At 42.0% G+C, this 20,684-nt stretch overlaps 6 protein-coding genes and 1 pseudogene across 32 annotated transcripts in view; 4 read left to right on the forward strand and 3 right to left on the reverse strand.

Annotated features, from left to right (window-relative positions):
- Positions 1–20,684, forward strand: part of LOC114652512 (tripartite motif-containing protein 16-like) — a 979,029-nt gene that overhangs the window by 930,853 nt on the left and 27,492 nt on the right. The gene's annotated exons all lie outside the window — the stretch shown is intronic.
- The window catches only part of LOC114641503 (tripartite motif-containing protein 16-like), a 1,283,323-nt gene that overhangs the window by 774,223 nt on the left and 488,416 nt on the right, over positions 1–20,684 (reverse strand). The gene's annotated exons all lie outside the window — the stretch shown is intronic.
- LOC114652539 (tripartite motif-containing protein 16-like) overlaps positions 1–20,684 on the reverse strand; it is an 837,738-nt gene that overhangs the window by 448,360 nt on the left and 368,694 nt on the right. The gene's annotated exons all lie outside the window — the stretch shown is intronic.
- LOC114652524 (tripartite motif-containing protein 16-like) overlaps positions 1–20,684 on the forward strand; it is a 538,688-nt gene that overhangs the window by 314,423 nt on the left and 203,581 nt on the right. The window lies entirely within an intron of this gene.
- The window catches only part of LOC114652414 (tripartite motif-containing protein 16-like), a 1,097,043-nt gene that overhangs the window by 190,783 nt on the left and 885,576 nt on the right, over positions 1–20,684 (forward strand). The gene's annotated exons all lie outside the window — the stretch shown is intronic.
- Positions 9,093–20,684, forward strand: part of LOC114643026 (tripartite motif-containing protein 16-like) — a 1,170,030-nt gene continuing 1,158,438 nt past the window's right edge. For 9 of the 14 annotated variants that reach the window (XR_007934991.1, XR_007934992.1, XR_007934993.1 and 6 more), the window contains exon 1: positions 9,096–9,245. The gene's annotated coding sequence lies outside the window, so the exon portion shown is untranslated. Of the gene's footprint in view, positions 9,246–20,684 lie in introns of all 14 variants that reach the window. The other 5 variants (XM_051927897.1, XM_051927898.1, XM_051927912.1 and 2 more) reach the window with 4 other exon arrangements.
- LOC127527852 (E3 ubiquitin/ISG15 ligase TRIM25-like) lies at positions 14,427–15,560 on the reverse strand (annotated as a pseudogene).

Genomic DNA, 20,684 nt, shown 5'->3' on the forward strand with positions numbered 1-20,684 from the left:
CTGGGTGCCTACATCAGTGAGGATCTCACTTGAACACTTAACACCACACAGCTTGTCAAGAGGGCTCAACAGCGTCTGTACTTTCTGAGGGGGCAGAGGAAGTTTGGTATGTCAACTAAGATCCTCGGCAACTTTTACAGCTGCATTGTTGAGAGCATCTTGACCAGCTGCATCACCTGTGTGGTACGGCAGCACTACTGCTATGGACCGCAAACGCCTGCAGAGAGCGGTAAAGACTGCTGAGAAGATCAGCAGGACCCCACTTCCCTCTCTGCAGAGCATCTACAACTGCAGAGTCCGCAGGAGAACTGCCTCGATCCTCAGGGAACAACATAAACTGTTCACACTTCTACCCTCAGGCAGGAGGTATAGAAGTATGAAATGCAGAACTTCCAGGCTAAAGAACTCTTTCCTTCCCAAGGCCATTAGACTCTTAAATAACTGACGAGTTTATAACCACAGGCCACCTTATTCTATCAGCCTCAGACAACTGTATTTGACTTGTCCATCACACATCTACCCGCACATTACACTTTATACTTCTACTAGACATTAAGCCCGTTACAATAACGGGTGCTAGAACAGTAGTGCATAAACATTAGTAGGAACAGTCTATATTAAATGGCAAGGGACCGTGTATTTTCTGTTACAGTAATCCTGGCTTGTATGTGGCTGTAATATATGTCACTGTATTGTGTCCTTTAATTTTCTCTCGCAGTAATGTCTCTCCAGCAAGTATTGTGCAGTTCCCCAGCAAGTATTTTAATCTGTGCTGGCTTACAGCTGATTATTGTATGTGTGTTGTCTCCCCAGCAACGGATTTTATGTGAGTGAAAATAAATCATCTTTTAAAAGTCATCGAATTGTAATATCATGGAAATTTGTATATTTAGGAAAACCCCTTCAACGACTGACACTTTACACTTTTACTGGGCCAAGTTTGTTAATCGCATATCTGACATCCTCAGAGTGAACACTTGCACAACAACAAACACTAATCCCACCTCTTTGGGGAAGCTGGTCTCCGCTTCTCAGTACCCGATTGGATTTTTCGCGCGTTATGTTTTAGGCCTTACCTCATTTACCGAAATCCAATTGGATCGGCCGCGCGATATTTTATAGGTCCTTCCCTCTCTGTCTTGTGTGATGCGTCAGGCGGCCTTTGAAGCATCTGCTTTGAAGCATCGCACCGTGCCCCACGCATGACAATAATGGGCGCTAGAACAGTAGTGCATAAACATTAGTAGGAACAGTCTATATTAAATGGCAAGGGACTTTGACATCATTCTTTTTGTTGGTCGTATTTTTCTTTCTTTCAGCCTTTCTTTTGTTGATGTTTACTTGCTGAGCTGACCGTTCTTCGTGGGCTGCTGCCGTGTATTGTGTGTCTTTAATTTTCTGCGACAGTAATACTGTCTATTCAATAAGGGCGCACACAAAAAGGCGAGCTTCAAAAGGGCGACCTCAATTGAGCGCGGCGAATAAAGGCGTTCGTAGATAATTTAGTTCAAATGACTCTGGAATATGTGAAGAGCAACAAAGGTGCAGAATTTTATTTACGCGCGCCTTTATTCGCTGCACCCAATTGAGGTCGCCCTTTTGAGGCTCGCGTTTTTGTGCGCGCCCTTATTGAAGGATACCATCTTGTACGTCCGCTGGCTTGTACGTCCGTAATATACCTTTAATTTTCTCTGGTGGTAATACAGGCGTGCGCGTCGGTAATATGCCTTTAATCTCCTCTGACAGTAATACTGGCTTGTATGTGGCTGTAATATGCGTCACTGTATTGTGTACCTTTAATTTTCTCTCCCAGTAATACTGGTTTGTATTTCCGTAAAATGCCTCTAACTTTCTCTGACAGTAATATCGCGCATAGCACCGTGCCCCGCGCATGCGCACTTCACCAGAAGACACCCACACACGGACACCTGGACGCACACAGGGATTTTATTAAAGAGGATTCTGTTTTTATACTTTATGCTTCCTCTGTTACTTACTCTGTTTGAATGCAAGAGTGTGCCGGCCCACTTAGGAACAGTCTGTGCAGACCACCACTGAATAAGAGAACTGGCCATCTGCAATGGAGAACTGGACACGGCATTGTGGGGCTCATTCTGTGTTGTCTTTAATTAACCTGACGTCTCAGAGTCGAGTCCTTTGTGACAGCAGAGAGAGACTGAGCTTCACTGTTTATTGGATTGATGAGGAGTCAACCTCTTTGAGCTGAACTTGGTGGGGTTTGGAAGAGTTTGGGGGTCTGTGTTAATGATCAGGTTTGGGTCTGTGGTGCTGCAAAAAAGAATATAGGAGGTTAGCAAAAGTGTTATTGGGTCAGGAGAAGGTGGCCATTTATGTGACTAGGAAGGTGAGGATGAATAGAGACAGAGAGTCTGACTTGGGGGGCTTCTGTAGGGCACAAGTAAAATGGAGAATTCTGGGAGATTATAAGTTTTATAAGATGACCCACAATTTATAAACTTTTATGGAACACTGGTGTGTAACAAATGTAAGTTGTAAAATTGGGAATGAGGATTTGGTCTTCCTATTGTGACTTAATGACTGTGTGATATTATGGCATTGTACACACAGTTACAGGAGGATTTGTCTCTTTTATTTTTTTTATGTTTTGTGGTTTGTAATGATTGTTGATGTTTAATAAAAGGCAGATTTACAACTCAAAAAATTCTTTCTTTCTTTCTTTCTTTCTTTCTTTCTTTCTTTCTTTCTTTCTTTCTTTCTTTCTTTCTTTCTTTCTTTCTTTCTTTCTTTCTTTCTTGCTGTCATTTTTGCTTTAGTCTCATGCTTATTTACTGTTCCTGTCTTGTCTATTTACATTCTTACCTCACAATCCTTATTGTTTGTAGTGTCTTTCTTTTACTGATTTTACTAATGACACTTCTGATGTCAGACTATTTGAGAGGACTTGCGGCCTTTTCTACTTTTCCCATTTAATTTAAGGCTGTTGTAGAATCTCCACTGTATAACCTGTAGCGGTCTAAAGAACTCAGCTAAGATTTTCACCTCCCTTGATGGTGATTTATTTATTTTTTCAGTGGGGATCCCAGAAACGCACCCAGCCTTTGCCCGTCTCACACACACTCCCTCACAGAGACAAAAAAGCAACTGGTAATAAAACAGAAATAGAAGACTGTATTAAACAATAATAAATTAAATATAATTATATAAACTACAACAATCCCACCCTGTTCCCTTTATGGAGATATACAATAAACATGAATTCAACAATAACAAACAACAAACAATAACCACACAAGTCTATGAGAAACTCCATAGAAAATGGCAACCAGTGTAGTGAAAAGATGGGAATTTGAAAAGTCCAGAGATCAGCTCGCTGTAAGTGAATATAAATATCAGTCCTACCAGTATTTCCTGATGAGATGATGACGTGTGATGGGATCAGGAGAGCACCTTTCTTCACAGTTCAACACCAAATCCTCAAACAGTTCTCATGCAGCAGGAGGACACCAGACAGACAGTCCATACACCCAAAACAGGAGACAAAACAAGAATCCACAAGTAGTAAATGGAAAGGCAAAGAGACAGACAACTCAAGACACAAAACAACAAAAGACTTTTTATTTCCTCTGTATAAATGGCCTTCTTTAAAATCTCACACCAGCCTCCTTGTCCCCAGCAGCACCTGCACCCTCAGCAAACGACCAATCAAACCACTGCAGCGACTGCTGGAAGTTGAAGTTTTCATTCCCCAGTATTGCCACTACATTCTCCATCCCCAGGTCCCAGGTGGTGTACAGCCAAACCAAGGCTTGAGGTTACAGATGTTTGGTCCCTGGTAATCCCCACCTTACTGAATAGGTTACAGGATCTTTTTCCTGTATTATCTCAGCCCGACCAAGTTTTGCTGTGAATTTGACTGAGGCTTTGGAGAGGGGATGAGTCCTGATCCAGACTTTCTCCCCAACTGTGAACTGTACAGGCTTATGTCTCTGGTTGTAGGATTGAGATTGCCTGGGCTGAGACATCACCATTCTTTCCTTCACTTGTTGAGTAATTTGCTGTATTGTTTGTAGATGATAGTGGACAGATGTGTCTGGTTTGGATGGATTGTGAATGATTATGCTTTCCTGAGGGTCATTAAGATGTCTGCCTAAAGCTAACAATGCAGGGGTCTTACCTGTAACCTTATGCACCGTTGTGTTCAATGCGAACCGGAGCTCAGGCAGCCACTTAGTCCAATACTGATGGTGGCCTCTGACGAAGGATGCAATCATTGTCGTCAGCATCTGGTTCACCTGCTCAGTGCGATTAGATTGGGGGTGGTATTCTGTTATCTTGAGATGCCCCTTCAGTCTCAGCTTTTAAATCCCGGCTGAAGACTCACAACTTCAGTTTAGCATATCCTGACTAGAGCTGCTGATTAACTGTAGAGACTGCATCTCTGTTGTTAGTCATTAGCACTTAAACATAAGCAACATGATAGATAGAATTTGTTACTAACCCTCACATATTCTGTTTCTCTTCTCGGTACTCAAATGTGGTGCTTGGTGCCACGGCCCACCTGCCAAGTTGTTTTGCCTGCCTAAAGTAAATTCATCCCTGATGGAGGATCGCAGGAATCGTGGGAAAGAGGGGTCTTTTCATCGGATTGGCTGGCCCAGCACTGTTTCAGCCGTGGAATGGCCAAATGGGGGAGGCATTTTTGATGGATGAGGTCTCCAGAACTGTAAACAAATCAAAATCATATCATGTGATATCATCTACTGTTAAATTCTGCTCCGTACTTCTAAAATTTATATTTTTATATTGTATTGAAGATTTGTTCTGTTCTGTGTATTGTATTGTATTGTATTGTATTGTATTGTATTGTATTGTATTGTATTGTATTGACCCCCTGCGGTGGGCTGGCACCCTGCCTGGGATTGGTTCCTGCCTTGTGCCCTGTGTTGGCTGGGATTGGCTCCAGCGGACCCCCGTGACCCTGTGTTCGGATTCAGCGGGTTGGAAAATGGATGGATGGATGGATGGATGTATTGACCCCCTTCTTTTTGACCACTGCACGCCCAACCTACCTAGATAGGGGTCTCTCTTTGAACTGCCTTTCCCAGGTTTCTTCCATTTTTTCCCTACAAGGTTTTTTTTTGAGAGTTTTTCCTTGTCTTCTTAGAGAGTCAAGGCTGGGGGACTGTCAAGAGGCAGGGTCTGTTAAAGCCCATTGAGGAACTTCTGTGCGATTTTGGGCTATACAAAAATAAACTGTATTGTATTGTATTGTATCTTCAGGTGAACTACCCCGCCCCCCACCCCCCCCCCCCCCACCCCCCCGACTGTCTCCAAAACTCTCCTGCTACTGAGCTGGTAAACTGCGGGCCCCAGTCTTTGATGATGTTCTTTGGTAACCCCCATTGGGTAAATATCGTCCTTGAGGGTGGAGCATATCTTCTTGGCTTTGGCATTAGCCATGGGGAATAGCTCCACCCATCAGGTAAAATAGTCCACAACCACCATCAGGTAGGTCTTCCGGTCCTTACTGGCAGGAAATGGTCCCATTAGGTCCACATCAAGGCTCTCCCCAGGGATAGTGAGGATTACTGGCTGAAGCTGTCCCGAGGGGAGACCAGGTGGGGTTTTGTATTGCTAACAGGTGATACAAGTCTGGACATGGGACCAGACATCTTCACGTATCGTCGGCCACCACGCCACCTCCAGGATTTTAAACAGTGTCTTCATACTACCATGGTGACCACAGATCGGGCTCTCATGGTAATATTGTAGGAACTTAGGCACATATGTCTCAGGCACTACCAGCTGATAATGGCAACCCTGATCTTTTCTTGGTACACAGTGGTAGAGTGCCCCTTGAAGTTCCCTATAATGTATGTAGTCAGGCCACCCCCTGTGCCCTCTCTCTCAATCCCTGACATACAGGACTGGCAGCCGGTGCCCCATCCTTACCTATTCAGCTAGCATACAATGCCGCCCCTTATGGCATTGGTGCTGTTGTGTCACATATTATATCAACAGGTGAGGGGCGATCGATTGCATTTGCCTCAAGAACATTGAGTAAAACTGAAAGAAAATATCCTCAGATTGAACAAGAGGCCTTAAGCATCATTTTTGGAATAATAAATATTCCGCACTTACCTCTTTGATTGAAAATGTACTTTGTTAACAGACAACTGACCACCCACGTTTAATTTTTGCTCATGTACCAATGTGCCATCTATGGCATCAAGTAGACTTCAGCACAAGGCATTTCAGCTTGGGTCTCACAATTATGAGATAAACACAGGTGTTCTGAGGGAGATGGAAATGCAGATGGTCTGTCAAGACTCCCCCTTCCTGAACAACCCAGAAAAAAGAGGCAAAAGATTTTCTACTTTCAGGTGGTGGACAATACACATGTAATCATCAACCTGATCAAGCAGGAAACCAAGGGCGATTCAACACTTTCAAAACTACTTGATTGCATTGTCAGAGGTCAGGACCTTAGCACCCATCATGCACTGCCTGATGTTCATCCTTACCTTTCACAGGGTAATGAACTATCAGTGACAGCAGGATGTCTCATGTGGGGCATGTGAGAAATGATACCACCAAGGATAAGGAAACACATTCTGGCTGAGTTATACTGTGGACATGGTGGCATTGTCCAAATGAAAGAGATAGCCCAGAGTTACTTATAGTGGCCTGGACTTGATCATGATATTGAGGCAAAGGCAACATCATGTTCATCATGCCAAGATTTCAGAAATATGCCAAGTCCAGCACCACCACCTCCATGCGAATGGCCTACCAGTCCTGGTAATGTGTCCATTTAGACTTTGCAGGACCTGTAGAAGGTGTTATGCTTCTGGTTGCAGTGGACACACATTCCTGAGGTCACCATCACATCCACCATCATATTAGAAAAGATGATCCAAACCTTAAGAGAGATGTTGCATCTTTCTTGTGTCCCCAGAAAAGGAGGGATTCTTAAAAAGTAATGCAATTAAAATCTCCTATCCAGCCATTATTACCAATGGCCAGGATGAAAGAATGGTGCAAACCCTTACATACGCTCCTAAAGCATCCAAAAGTGAAGCACCTTTCAAACAACGTTTTTATGTGTTTCTTCTTAAATTAAACAACAGGTATGTCACCAGCTGATCTGTTGCTAAAATGGCAGCTTAAAACACGTTTCGATTTGTTGAGATCAGCCACCACTCAGGTAGGAGTTTATGATAAGCAGCAGGATCAAGTAAATCAACGTACCAAGTGGGCTAAAGATTATGAGTTTTCCAGTGAAGATGCTGTTCTTGCTCATAATTCCTCCACCAATGAGAAATGGATGCCAGCAACAATTCCTGTAAAGACTGGACCTGTCTCTTATAAGGTGTGAACGCGAGACCTCCAGACATGGAGACGACATGTTGAACAGTTGCTACCCAGTGTACCTGCTAAAGCAGAAAGACACCAAGTTCTAGAGAGATGATCCAAAGCCAGCCGGGGATGCCACCTGTCTGTCCAGCTTCAAGTCCTGCTGGTACCGTTTGATCAAAGTTACCTAAGGCTGCGTTAGGAGATGAGTGCACACCAGTTGGATGATGTAACCTTCTTAGAAGAAGAAAGCCTCCTGACCGTCTTAACTTATAGCAGCTAACCCTGTATGTGAGAAAATAATACTAAGGGGCAGAATAATTGGCTGAGTTAGCGGGACGTAGAGGAGGTTTACCGTCTGTCCTTTGTTAGAATGTAAACTGCAGTGACAACATTTTAATATTCATATATCATATAAATAGCAAATGCTGTTTGTTAATTGTTACCCACATTTACAATCTTAAGTGTGAAGGAATATGTAGAATATTGTAAGTCTGTTGAGCTATTGGGGATTCTGTAGTAATAAGGAATTATGGGTATTGGGGAGCTAATAGGAAACTGATTGTGTTACACTTGTGGTGTACTCAGCAACAAGAACCTGTTACAGTTTATCACTTTAAACCTTCTTTCTCCTTTTGTCAGTGTAATATCATTGCCTTCAGATATAACATCTCTCCTATTAATGGAGGTGGGCGCCCCTCTCTGACATAAAGCATTTACAATAGAACTCTGATTTAACACTTCCGTGTTTTACACTTCCACACATTTAACATTTTTAAATGCTGATGTTGACATAAAAAGCTCTTGAAGAAACGCATTTCTGAACATAGAAACAGGAGGCCCAAAGAATACTGAGAGCGCTGTGGACGATTTGGATATAAAACAGTCATCACGAGAACAGTGGAAATACTTTCTGAAAAGGTTTTGAGTTCATTATCCTTTTTGAAAATCATATTTCTCTAAAATTCAGTTTGTTGTCACATATGAGTGATAAAATAGGAATTGAGCTGCAGTGTCAATGGGGTCTTTTTTGTTTTCAAATACAAAGTGGTACTCGGTGGTTTATCAACGGTGGAGTTGTCCTCAACAACATGGAGACATTCATGAATCAGCAATTAAAATTAACAATAATAATTAATCAATATATGGTACAAAGTAGAACACTTCAAACTACATAACTATTAATGATATAAAATAACTGTATCGAACCCTAAACACACCGAACCCAGACCTGCACTAACAGAGGCCTAAGAAATTCTTGACAATTTGGGACTCACTGAAATAATAAACTGCAATAAGAAAGGAAACACAAAAAGAATTTGCTCCAAAATGAAAGGTCATCAAGGGTTTAGATGGGATGGAGTTTGAATAACGTGGTGGAATTCTGGGAGAACACAACAAAAGCAGATGACTGACGAGGTGCCGATGAGGGTATTGATGTGAATTTCTATTTACTGTCGCTTGGACAAAGCATGGCGCTCATCCTGCTTTTATAATGTGTGAGCTCAGAAGAAATGGATTACATCCTACAGGGAGACAAAGGAGCAGAGAGGGTAAAGAGGCCAGCAGTCTGTGTGCGTCTGCAATCCAAACAAAGGCAGGCATGTCAGTATTGTAATCGTGTCTGATAATATCTGTTAATAAGGAGCACCTGATGATAAAGTGGGCCCCGTGACCGATGAAGACTCACCAGACAGCATTCCTGTCGGTTACTTTATTCACAAACCTGAACTTCCTAGTTATGGTGTGTTTTTAAGGTAGAAGAGCAGACGGAGATCTGACAGACACACCGAGTCCTGCTGCAGTCTCAGGTTTGGCCTCACAACGCCTGCCGAAGTTGGGGGGCCGCAGCAGTATATTGAATAAAGTCACGTCATCACTTCACGGGACCTCAGGGAAATAAACAGGTAAGGAGAGCAGAACTAAAAACTGCACAGAGTAACAGGTGATATTCTAGTCAAGCAGGACCCTGGAGGGGCGGCAGGTGACTTTCAGAATCTTGTATTTGACTGTTGGTAACAAAGACGTTAAATTATACTGAGCTGACGGAGCAGGACGGAGTTACCTGTCCTGGAGATCCTAAACAACATCGACATTTACTTCTTTATGTAGCACAGTTTTACAAAATATGTGTGTGCTTTACAAATAGCAACAGAAAAATGAAAGTTATTAGAGAGGTAAAATGTAAAAATCCTTGCTTTGTCTGTTTAGTCGTGTTTAGTGCAGGGGTGGGCAAAGTCATTCCTGGAGGGCCACAGTGGCTAAAGGTTTTTGCTCCAACCCAATTACTTAATAAGAAGCACTTATTGCTCAAGTGACACTTCTGCTTCACTTTAGTGGTCTCGCTCATTAAGATTTTGAACCCTTATCACTTATTTTAGTCTTAAACAGCTGTATTCTTGGCTTTTAATGGCTCCTAATTAGCATTAACATGCAAATGACAAAAGATACCAGCATTTCTCCATTTAGCTTGTTTCCATTTACACCTCTGTGTAATAATCAGGCACTATTGGGTTTAATTAAATACTTGGAAGGAAAGTGAAGAGAAAAAAGTGAAGGACTGAGAATTACTCCTCCATTTTAGACTTCAAATCATTTGGATGATATCCTTAGAAAGGGGAAGAAGATCAAGGATATCAGAAGGACCTGACATGGCAGAGTTAAAGCACTAACAAGCCATGAAATTAAATTATTGGCAAGAATTGCTTTCTAATTAAGCAACCGGGTGAGAACAAAAACCTGCAGCCCTCCAGGACTGTGATTGAGGACCCCTGCTCTAGAAACATCTTCTGCTTCATTTTAGTTGTCCCCCTCATTAGGATTTTGAACCCTTATTGCTTATTTAAGTCTTAAACAGCTGCATTCTCAGTTTTTAATTGCTCCTTATTAGCAATAAGAGGCAAATGACAAAATAAACCAGCAGTTATTCATTTTGCTTGTTACCCTTTACACCTGTGTGTATTTATCAGGCACTATTTGGTTTAATTAAATACTTGGAAGGAAAGAGAAGAGAAAAAAGTGAAGGATTGAGAATTACCCATCCGTTTTACACTTCAAAGTATTTGGATGATATCCTTAGAATGGAAAAAAAATCTAGGATATGAGAATGACCTGACATAGCAGAGTTAAAGCACTAACAAGCCAGGAAATGTAATTATTGGCAAGGATTGTTTTCTAATTAAGCAACTGGGTTGGAACAAAAACCCGCAGCCACTGCGGCCCTCCAGGAATGACTTTGCCCACCTCTGGTTTAGTGTAAGTGTATTGTCACACGTACAGAGGAGAGTGAAGTTCTTATTGCATTTTAGTCGCTGCTCTCGTCTGCCATGCTCTCTGTTTCTCTTTTTACGGTTTCTTGACAGTCCTGATAGCAGTGCATTGAGTCTAAAGGCTAATGTGTCACTGAAAATGGAATTCTAAATTTCTAATGACTCCAACATGCTGTTGACATCTCCATCAAGTTTTATCTCATGAGTTTCACTTTTTTTGTTTTCTTCGTGTTTCATTTACGGTGATTTCTGCTCATGCATTCTGTGCTGCTGGTTGTTAGGATTTAATTTTATTTTGATTTTTTCTGTCCATTTTTGTGTCTTTTTCAAGCCTTTTTCTTGGTTATTGCTGTGTTGGCATGTGTATTGCTGAATACACTTCTGCCTTTTTATCTATTTATTTTTAACATATTTAAAGATGCCTCTTAATAAGTATTCACCTCTTGGCAGTGTTCACATTTTCTTGTTATACAACACTAGATCACAGAGGATTTCATTTGGCTTTTTTGGCACCGATCAACAAAAACATCATGTCAAAGTGAAAATGGGACTTTGTAAAGTGATCTAAATTACTTACAAATATAAAACACCAAGTAACAGAGGAGTATTCACCCCTTCAAGTCAGTGTGTAGTAGATGGCAGCCATGACAGCCTGGAGTCTGTGCTCACGTCTCTCTCTCAGCTCTGTCATTTGTCCTCATTAATTCTTTCTTGTCAAACTACTGAAGTTCTGAGAGGTATGATGTTGATGGTGATTGATCAGCCATTTTAAAGGCCATCTACAACTTCTCCATTGGACTGAGATATGAACTCTTGGACTGAGATATGAACTCTAAGTCGGCCCCTTCAGAACATTCACATTGTTGTTTTGAAGCCAGTCACCTGGAGCTTTGGCTTTATGCTTGGCCTCATTGTCTTCTCCCAAGGTACGGCATTCTTGTACACGACATCAGGTTTTCCTACAGAATGGTTTCATATTTTGCTGCATTTATTTTCCCCTCACAGGCCTTCTAGGTCAGAGAAGCAACCTCACAACATGATGTTACCACTTTCATGCTTCAAGGCGCGGATGGTGTGTTTTCAATAATGGGTCCTGTTTGGACACGGAGCTTAGTGTGATGGACAAAAGTCTCAAGTCGTGGTCATAGATAGATAGATAGATAGATAGATAGATAGATAGATAGATAGATAGATAGATAGATAGATAGATAGATAGTACCTGCTTTTGCGTTGGTCTGATGGTTCTCACTCTGGGTCTGTATGCAGGGCTCAGCATGATGGTGATGTGATCAGAGAGACCTAGGTGGGGAAGGGGGGAGGTCTTGTAGGCTCCCTTGCAGGTTGGATACATCAAATCCAGTGAGTTTTCTCTTCTTGTAGGAAAGTCCACATGTTGGTGTAATTTGGGCGATAAAACTTTTAAATCTGTGTGGTTGAAGTCTCCTGCTGTGATGAGGAATCCATCCAGGTGCGCTGTTTGTTGTTCACTAATGGCCTGGTAGAGTTCATTAAGCGCCTCGCTCCTATCACTGGTGTTAGAGGTTGGAGGGATGTATACAGCGACAAGCAGAATTGATGCATACTCTTTCTGTAAGTAGAAGGGTCGGCACTTAATAATAATAAACTCTGCCAGTGGAGAACAGTGTCTGTGCTCAACGACAATATTTCTGCACCAAGCGTCGCTAATATAAACACACACTCCCCCGCCACAAGTCTTCTAGAAAGACTCGGTCGGATCGATAGCATTTTAGCCCAGGTAGCTGGATAGCAGAGTCCGGGATGTTGTCATTAAGCCAAGATTCTGTAAAAGTAAAAACACAGCAGTTCCTCACGTCATGCCACGCAGATCTCAGAAGCTGAATGTGATCTATTTTATTATCTAGTGAACGTACATTGACCAGAACGAGAGATGGTATCGCAGGTCTGTATGGTCCAGTGGCTAGCCTAGCCCAAATGCCTCCACGCTTGCCCCACTTCCATTTTCTCTCACACCACTTCCGGCTCCTCCTCACTGGGTAAGACACAGCAGGCGAGTCTGGTGATGTAATAGTCCGGCGGACAAGTCCCAGGCCCTGAAGCATCTCTGTAACTCTCTTGTCCAAGATGTGATGTTGTTTTGTGCCTTAAAAGGCAGTGGAGACAATATCTATGGTGTATCTGATAAAGCCGCGTCAGGGATGTGGATCTAAAAAAGATTGGGAAACCACACTAGAACAAAAGCATTGCTTTGACGCTGGGTGCCACCAGTCTGCAAAACTGAGTGGAGAACTTGCTTACACCAGAGATTTAGCTACCGTGAAAATGTATGTGGCTTTATGCCAAGTTAAGCTTTTATACATTGCAACGTGAGCGTGGAAACAGGTGTACGTAACATTTTTGCGCGTACGAACCATTTATACATGAGGCCCCTGGTCTTTTAGAAGGTTAGATGAATCAGTTCTTAGCAACTTATCAAGTTTCTGGAGGCTGCATTGTCATAGCTGTGTGGATTTGTTCATAGGTTGCTTGTGTTCATTTACAGCTCCCTGGTATATCTGTGTGTGTGTGTGTGTGTGCGTGTGTTTGTGTGTGTGTAACACTGCTCTAAACTGATACAACCCATTTTACTTTTCTCCATGAATTTATAAAGACCCTTACAACAGCTAAAGTCTTCTCCATCACACAGTTATGCTGATGCCAATTACCAGAATTAATCCACTGGCTTTATCTAAACTATCAAGTCACAGTTAGAAGTTCTCAGACTCTTGGCAGGTGAACTCCTGACTTGGTTTATGGTCACTCAGGTGGAGGTGATGTTTTGTCCAGATTGTTGTATCCATGGAGAGCTTCCTGTGGCACACCTGAAGAACATTCAGTTTGCTTTGTCTTTCTTCTAACACATTCTTTTGTGTCTCTAGGCTTCTTGCCCCTTGTGGCTGAGGACTGAACTGCAGTTTACAGTTTTTGAGGTTAGACACTTGCAGACCCACTTTAGCTGGCACAGAAATCTGCAGGGTCATCTATGATCTCCTGACTCAATCCTTCAGTAATTTTACAGAGAAGTTGTATGTGGGGTCTCTCCTGCTTTTGCAACTTGCTTTCATTTTGAAGGCAAGAGTAAATGTGACACCCATGTCCATCTCCATTGCAGATTGTCTTCAGTTCTTACAGTCTGGCACTATGTTACCCTTTGGAGTAGAAGAGATCATTTAGCCTTTGTGATGGCCACAATAAGGGTCTTACTACAGGGCAGAAACTAATCCAGGGGCAGAGATCAGAGTTCTAGTGCTTGCAAAGGGTTATAAAGGACGGAGTGGACTTGCTGCTGTTGGTGTCTTGGATGCACAGAAATCCAACCTTTTTACTGCTAATTGCTGCTAAGTGTTTTTCCTTCAGGTTGAGTTTTGGCTTCTTTTTCAGTCACAAAGTGATAAAGAGTGCCATACTGAGATATCACTGGGTGTCATTTGCTGTGTTTGATCAAACTGATCAGATGACACCCAAAACTGTCAAGGAGAGTCCTGGTGAAGTGAACTGACATCTGAGCTGAAGTTACGAGTCAATAAAAGAAGGACAGGCAGAGGCAGCTTAAGAAAAAAACTTCTGACCAAGTAATGTCATCCAGTCCTACAAGTGGATGTCTGTCTGAGGAATCTGAGGAATTGATTTATGTTAAAGAATTTCATAGCCAAATAATAAAAAAATTAAATAGACCAAGAATTTGGTGCCGATATTAGTGATCTGATTCATATTAAATTGAAAATTATAAGGCCTCTTCATAGACTTCATTGTTGTTTAAGAAATTGGTTACTTAACATTTGTTTACCTGTAAACATAAGAATGTGGCAGTACTACAAAGTGTCTCTGTTCATGTGTCCAAACCTCGTATTGTGTTATGTTTTGGACGACACTCCATGGTCACTTACTACGCTTACACCAGCCAACTGTAAAATCATTTTGTAAAGAACACCTCAGGAGGGTCAGAATGTTAGATGTTTCTATGAGTAGCCCACGTGATGATCGCACTCCGGCCAGTGGCCAGTCCTGGTCTGCAGGCTGTAGTTTGAACTTCACTGCTTTAGAAACTCAAAAAAAAAAACTGATTAGAGAACAAAGAAAGTCAACTCAGTTTAATGAGAGCACTCAGCTCACTTGACTGTCCATGGATAACATCGGGTGTCTCATCCTGGGCTGTTTCATGCCTTCCACCCAGTCTCACCAGGATAGGCTCCAGCTCCCTGCTATCTGTATTTGAAATCTGAGGGTTTTAAGAGGGATGAATGGATTTCTCTGTTACACTAAATGGCAAATCCCTTAACTCCTGTCTTTCATTTTCTATCCATTTAACATTCAACTCCCATCAGCTGTTTTTCTTCTCTTTCTCGCTCTAGCTCAGCCATTTTATGCCCATTATGTCCAGTCACCACACACATCATGCAGATGCACATCTCATCAGTTTTACAGAATATCTCCAGACTTTTCTAATGTTTCAAACAGAGTTTCTCCTTTAGCTTTCTGTCAGGATCAACCAGCTTGTGGTGCTTCAGGGCGTCTCCGTCATAGTGAGGCTGGAGGTGAGTCTGACAGTAGGAGGCCATGCAGGTTAGACAGGACTTCACCGCTCTGAACTTCTTCCCAGTACAGAAGTCACACTCCACATCTCCAGGGCTGGCATATTTCTGAGATGGAGGAGGACTGAGTGCCTTCATCTTTAATTTCTTGATGACTTCATTCAGCAGAGTGTCTCTGTTCAGCTCAGGCATCAGCATGAACGTGTGTCTGCACCGAGGACAGCTGTACACTTGACTCTGATCCCAGCAGTCCATGAGGCACTTCAGACAGAAACTGTGACCACAGGGGATGGTGACGGGGTCAGTCAGGGTGTCCAGACACACCGAGCAGGTGAGCTCGTCTTGTAATCCACTCAGCTGGGCTTCAGCCATCATCAGTCTGAGGAGACGCAGGCAAAGAGAATCAGTCAGACAAACAAGGAAGTGACTTGTGAAGAAACGAAAGTGAAAGACAAGGATAATAGGAATAAGAAAACTTCTTAAAAATTAACCTAACAGACAGACAGACAGGCAGGCAGGTAGGTAGGTAGGTAGGTAGGTAGGTAGGTAGGTAGGTAGGTAGGTAGGTAGGTAGGTAGGTAGGTAACACCGAGCAGGCCCTGGCTGCTTTCAGCTCCTTTACAGCATTTGTAGATTTTCTTGGTTATTCACACTGTATTATCACAGGATTTGTGAGATTTAACCAAGTCTGCTGAATAGGCTGGTCTACTCCTGCGTCCTACGATTAACACACACACACTCTCACACACACAGAGCCTAGTCATACAATTAAGTATAAGTGATGCCCTGCTGCTCCCTGCACTACGTCTAATTATTAAATATTTCTAAATTATACCAAGAAAAAATTCTTTTTTTTTAAACAAGCTAGTGTCATGGATGGCCGGCGAGAGTTTCCAGCCCTCACCCCCAGGCCACCAGGTGGAGCTCTCCCGACAGCATGGATGGGCCCCGAATTCCAGCAGGGCCTCATGGGCTTTGTAGTTTTTATGCACAGCCCTGCTGGATACCTTGGGGACCACCAGGAGTCGCTGTAGGGAGGCTCGTGGACTCTTATGTGCCCTATAACCCGGAAGTGCGTCATAATCACATGACAAGAAGAAACAACGTGCTTCCGGGTTGAAGAAAAGGACTTTTTACCCTGTTACAGAAGTAATAAGGACTTATGGGTTATGGAATAGGAACACCTCCGGGTCAGGGGGTATAAAGGACCATGGGAAAGCCCAGACATTGAGCTGAGCTGGGAGGTAGGGTGGCGAAGTGTCTAGGAGAGGAGGAATTGTGATTATTGTAGTGCTGATTGATTATTATATGAGTAGTGTGGGGTGGAGGGTGCTTTGTGCACATAATTATCATAAAATAAAGAAGTCTTGGACTTTTACCTAGTGTTTGGCGTGGTACCTGAGGGTGAAAGAGGTTGATAACTACCTCTACTGCTACATTAGGAAATCCTAATATTTGATACACAGGACAACATATTTTCCAACTCGCTGACTCCTTTGCTCTTACCGTGGCTATGCAGCTCACTCTCAAGATGGCACGTGCTGCTGACCTGCGTCCATTCCTCTTTTATTCTGCCTTTCTGAAGGTCTCCACATCTCAGGGATCGGCCCCTTTGATGATCAGGTTATGACTTCTTGATGATCTCTGTGTGTCAGTTTCATGTTATTGTACAGCCATGTTGTGCTTTGAGACATTTACATGTAGTATCAAGCCTAATAGTATCTTGCAGACATTACTCCATATTCTTATTTAAATATATCAACTACAGCAATTTTGACAAATAATATTCACAAAAATGTGGAACTGAACACCATACACAGATTTTTTCAATGTTTATTGTTTATGGTTTCTTTATATTTTTATTGGCACTACACTCTGCAATTTAGGTTTGGTTAACATTAACAATGTTTGGTTATTCTCTCTCCTGTTAATAAAGCCATTGCAGATCGTTCAGATAATTTCTGATCTCCTTCCTTTCTTGATAAACACTCAGTTTGGAAACACAGCTATGAGGTGTCCAGATAATAGTCATACTTCACGGTTTGGTGACATCTTTAGAAACTCAGACCCGAATATGGAGACAAAAAAATCAAACATATCAGCTGCCATGGATTTAGAGAAAGCTGGTATTCTCTAATAAAACTGAATTGATGTGAAAAGGAATTTGTCAATATTTAATAATAATACACATTGTCTCAAATTAGAAAGTGGTGAATTAGGGTGCAAATGGAAATCTTCAAAGTTATAGGCTTATGGGTGTGCATGGACTGAGAGAATCGACTGGCAAAGATTTGAATAAGAAAGAGGATCATGACTGCTACAAAAAAATTAGATGAAGATATAAAATATCTCTGGAGTTGTACTTAAAAAAGTTCAAGTTTAATAGCTGATCTAAAAATAAGAAATCAGAACTGTCTGGCAATTCCACAAGAAACCTAGTTAGTAGCAATGACTATATAAATGTTTTTAATTATAAACTCAATAACATTAAAGATAACATTCAGCCTCCAGCTTTAATGACATTGAATCAGATCAGGTTAGTCCTTGTATTTGTCACTTTAATAAGTGACAAATTAATCAGATCACATTTTAGTAGGAATCAATTCCAGGGAATTTCAAAGGTGGGGAAACTTACTTTTTCTAGCAACAGTACATATATTACAGCCTGAGACATCAACTGCTGTGTCCCGTGAATGTCACTTGTTAAGTAGGACAAACATGTGGACCTGCTGGAGCAGCACAAGTGAAAGGCTGAGTATAAAGTGCTATTGACAGATGGCTTTATGTATGAGCACAAAGTGACAAAAGTATCTAGACTGCTGTCCTCTCAAAAGACATTTTTGTGTTTCTCCATTGGGGATGGACACAAAAGGGGTCATCGGTCAGTTAAGGGGTCTGTCGCCTCTGAATAAATTCTCTGTGAATATCTGAAGACGAGGACTCACCGTTTTGTCAGTCACTGGCCATACTGATGGGGTTTGGTGTTTTACTGAGGCACTTGATGCCACCTCAGATATTAAACTGCATCTCCTCCCTCCTGCTTTCATGTCTGTCAAAGTTCCCCAAACCTGACTAACTTCATCTTCACTTTCAACATTTAAAATGCCAATTACAATTGATACTTGCAAAAACTTTTATCTTCCACTGACACACACATTCCGAGGAATAATTAACAATTCTTATATGTTGCATGACAACTGACAACAGCCTGTATAAATAGGCAGATAGAGGTCCAGATAGAGAGACACTCCATCTTGCATTACAGGCCTCAGTAGCAGGTGGCGACTGTGAGTTCTAAATCTGTCACCTTTGTGGAGCCTGAAGGGATTAAAAGGATGTGGAGAAAATACAGAAGGAGTGAGGGGTGATAGTGAGAGAGAAGTGTCAGGAGGAGAAAGGGCAAGATGAACAACCTCAAGGGGCAGAGTGAGTCAAAGGTCGTGCTGCTTGTATGTCTGTGCTGTTGTAACATAACATGATAAATAAATAATTGAGATTTGTTCATCCTGTCTGACATTTTCTTCTTTGACTTTTTATAATCTGATTGCCGTCCTGTGATCACAGATTGCATTCCTCGTTGATTTACATGATTATGAACAGGATGATAATTAGCAATTATTGGAATGCAGGGTTATGAGGAGCCCACCATGGTAGCTGAATTTTGAAGACAGCAACCAACTCTGAAAAGGAAGCTTATCCTTGGCAGGGCCCACTCACACACACACACACACACACACACTGACGCCATCTGAGCCAATAACAGTATGTCAGTATTTTAGCAGGGTAATATTTACATAATCCTTGTGTTTATAATAAAGTGTAAATTGGCCAGAGAGTGTCTGTGTGTGCATGTGTGTGTGTGTGTGAGTGTGTGTTCACCTTGTGATGGACTGGCACCCTGTCCAGGGGTTGTTACTGTCTGCCCTCAATGGTTACTGAGGTTCCAGTTTCCTCATAGCCCTGCACAATACAAACACGTTTGAAGATGGATGGATGGATGGATGGATGGATGGATGGATGGATGGATGGGTGGGTGGGTGGGTGGATTATTTTGTTTCTTACAATGAGTGGGCTTCAGTTACTTTGATGGATGTCTAATAGCCAGGAACGTCAACTACAGAGAAAAGTATGGAAAGTAAAGTGGAGTCTTTACTGAATAATAAAATGAATTACTAGCATTCACAAAAGGAACAACTGATTATGAATTATTTGATAAACTGACATTTGCTTCTTCTCCTTCTAACATTCCTACAACTTTGATAAGTTAGAGAAGAGAACTTACTATGTGATGGACAACTTGATTAAGAGAAAAGCACCAGCATGGCTGGAATGAATCCTCAGTTTAACAGCTCACTGTCTCGGTGTGCTGAAGGCTGCCAGGCTGTTTATTGTGATTTATGTATTGTGTTTAATTGTTATTTAATTTAATTTGTAAATGTGCACTGAGTTCTGAGTCTGTCTAATGTAAACTTTAGTATGTAATAAACAAATAAGAAATACTGACGTGAATTAAACTTTAACAGATCTCCTGTGACAGGTCATGTCTTCTGTCACTTTATGATCTTCACTCTCTGGGCTCCTATCTCACATTAACTGTACATCCTTAAGGTCTCCTCAGATGTTCTCTCTGTTAGCTCTCAGCTTTCTCTTTAAATCTCCTCCTCCTCCTCCTCCTCCTCTTCCTCACTGAGCACAGACAAACTTTCACTTTTGTTTCTTCACAGGTCACTTGCTTGTTTGTCTGATTCTCTCTGCCTGTCTCTCCTTAGACTGACGATGGCTGAAGCCCAGCTGTTTGTATCACAGGATGAGTTCACCTGTTCAGTGTGTCTGAAGACCCTGAATGATCTTGTCTCGTTCCCCTGTGGACATAATTTCTGTCTGAAGTGCATCACAGACTGCTGGGATCAGAACCAAATGTGCAGCTGTTCTCAATGCAGACACATCTTCACCACAAGGCCTGAGTTGAACAGAAACACTCTGCTGAATGAAGTCATCAAGAAATTTAAGAGAACAAGACTCAGTCCTCCTCTGTCTCAGCGTTATGCCGGCCCTGGAGACATGGAGTGTGACTTTTGTACTGGGAAGAAGTTCAGAGCGGTGAAGTCCTGTCTAACCTGCATGGCCTCCTACTGTCAGACTCACCTGCAGCCTCACTATGAAGGTGATGCCCTGAAGCACCATAATCTGGTTGATCCTGATGAAAATCTGAAGGAGAAACTCTGTGGGAAACATCAGAAAATTCTGGAAATGTTTTGTAAAACTGATGAGACGTGTATCTGCTTGAAGTGTGCGTTGAATGAACATAAAAATCATGAAATGGTCGAGCTGAAGACAGAAAGAGAAGCGAAACAGGTAAGCAGAGTTTAGTGTTTAATGGAAGCAAATTAAACAAAAGGAGTTAAGTGATACACAAATATACAGTGCATCCGGAAATTATTCACAGCGCATCACTTTTTCCACATTTTGTTATATTACAGCCTTATTCCAAAATGGATTAAATTCATTTTTTTCCTCAGAATTCTAC

Source organism: Erpetoichthys calabaricus, chromosome 5 (genome assembly GCF_900747795.2).
Source record: "Erpetoichthys calabaricus chromosome 5, fErpCal1.3, whole genome shotgun sequence".
Taxonomy (NCBI): Eukaryota; Metazoa; Chordata; class Cladistia; order Polypteriformes; family Polypteridae; genus Erpetoichthys; species Erpetoichthys calabaricus.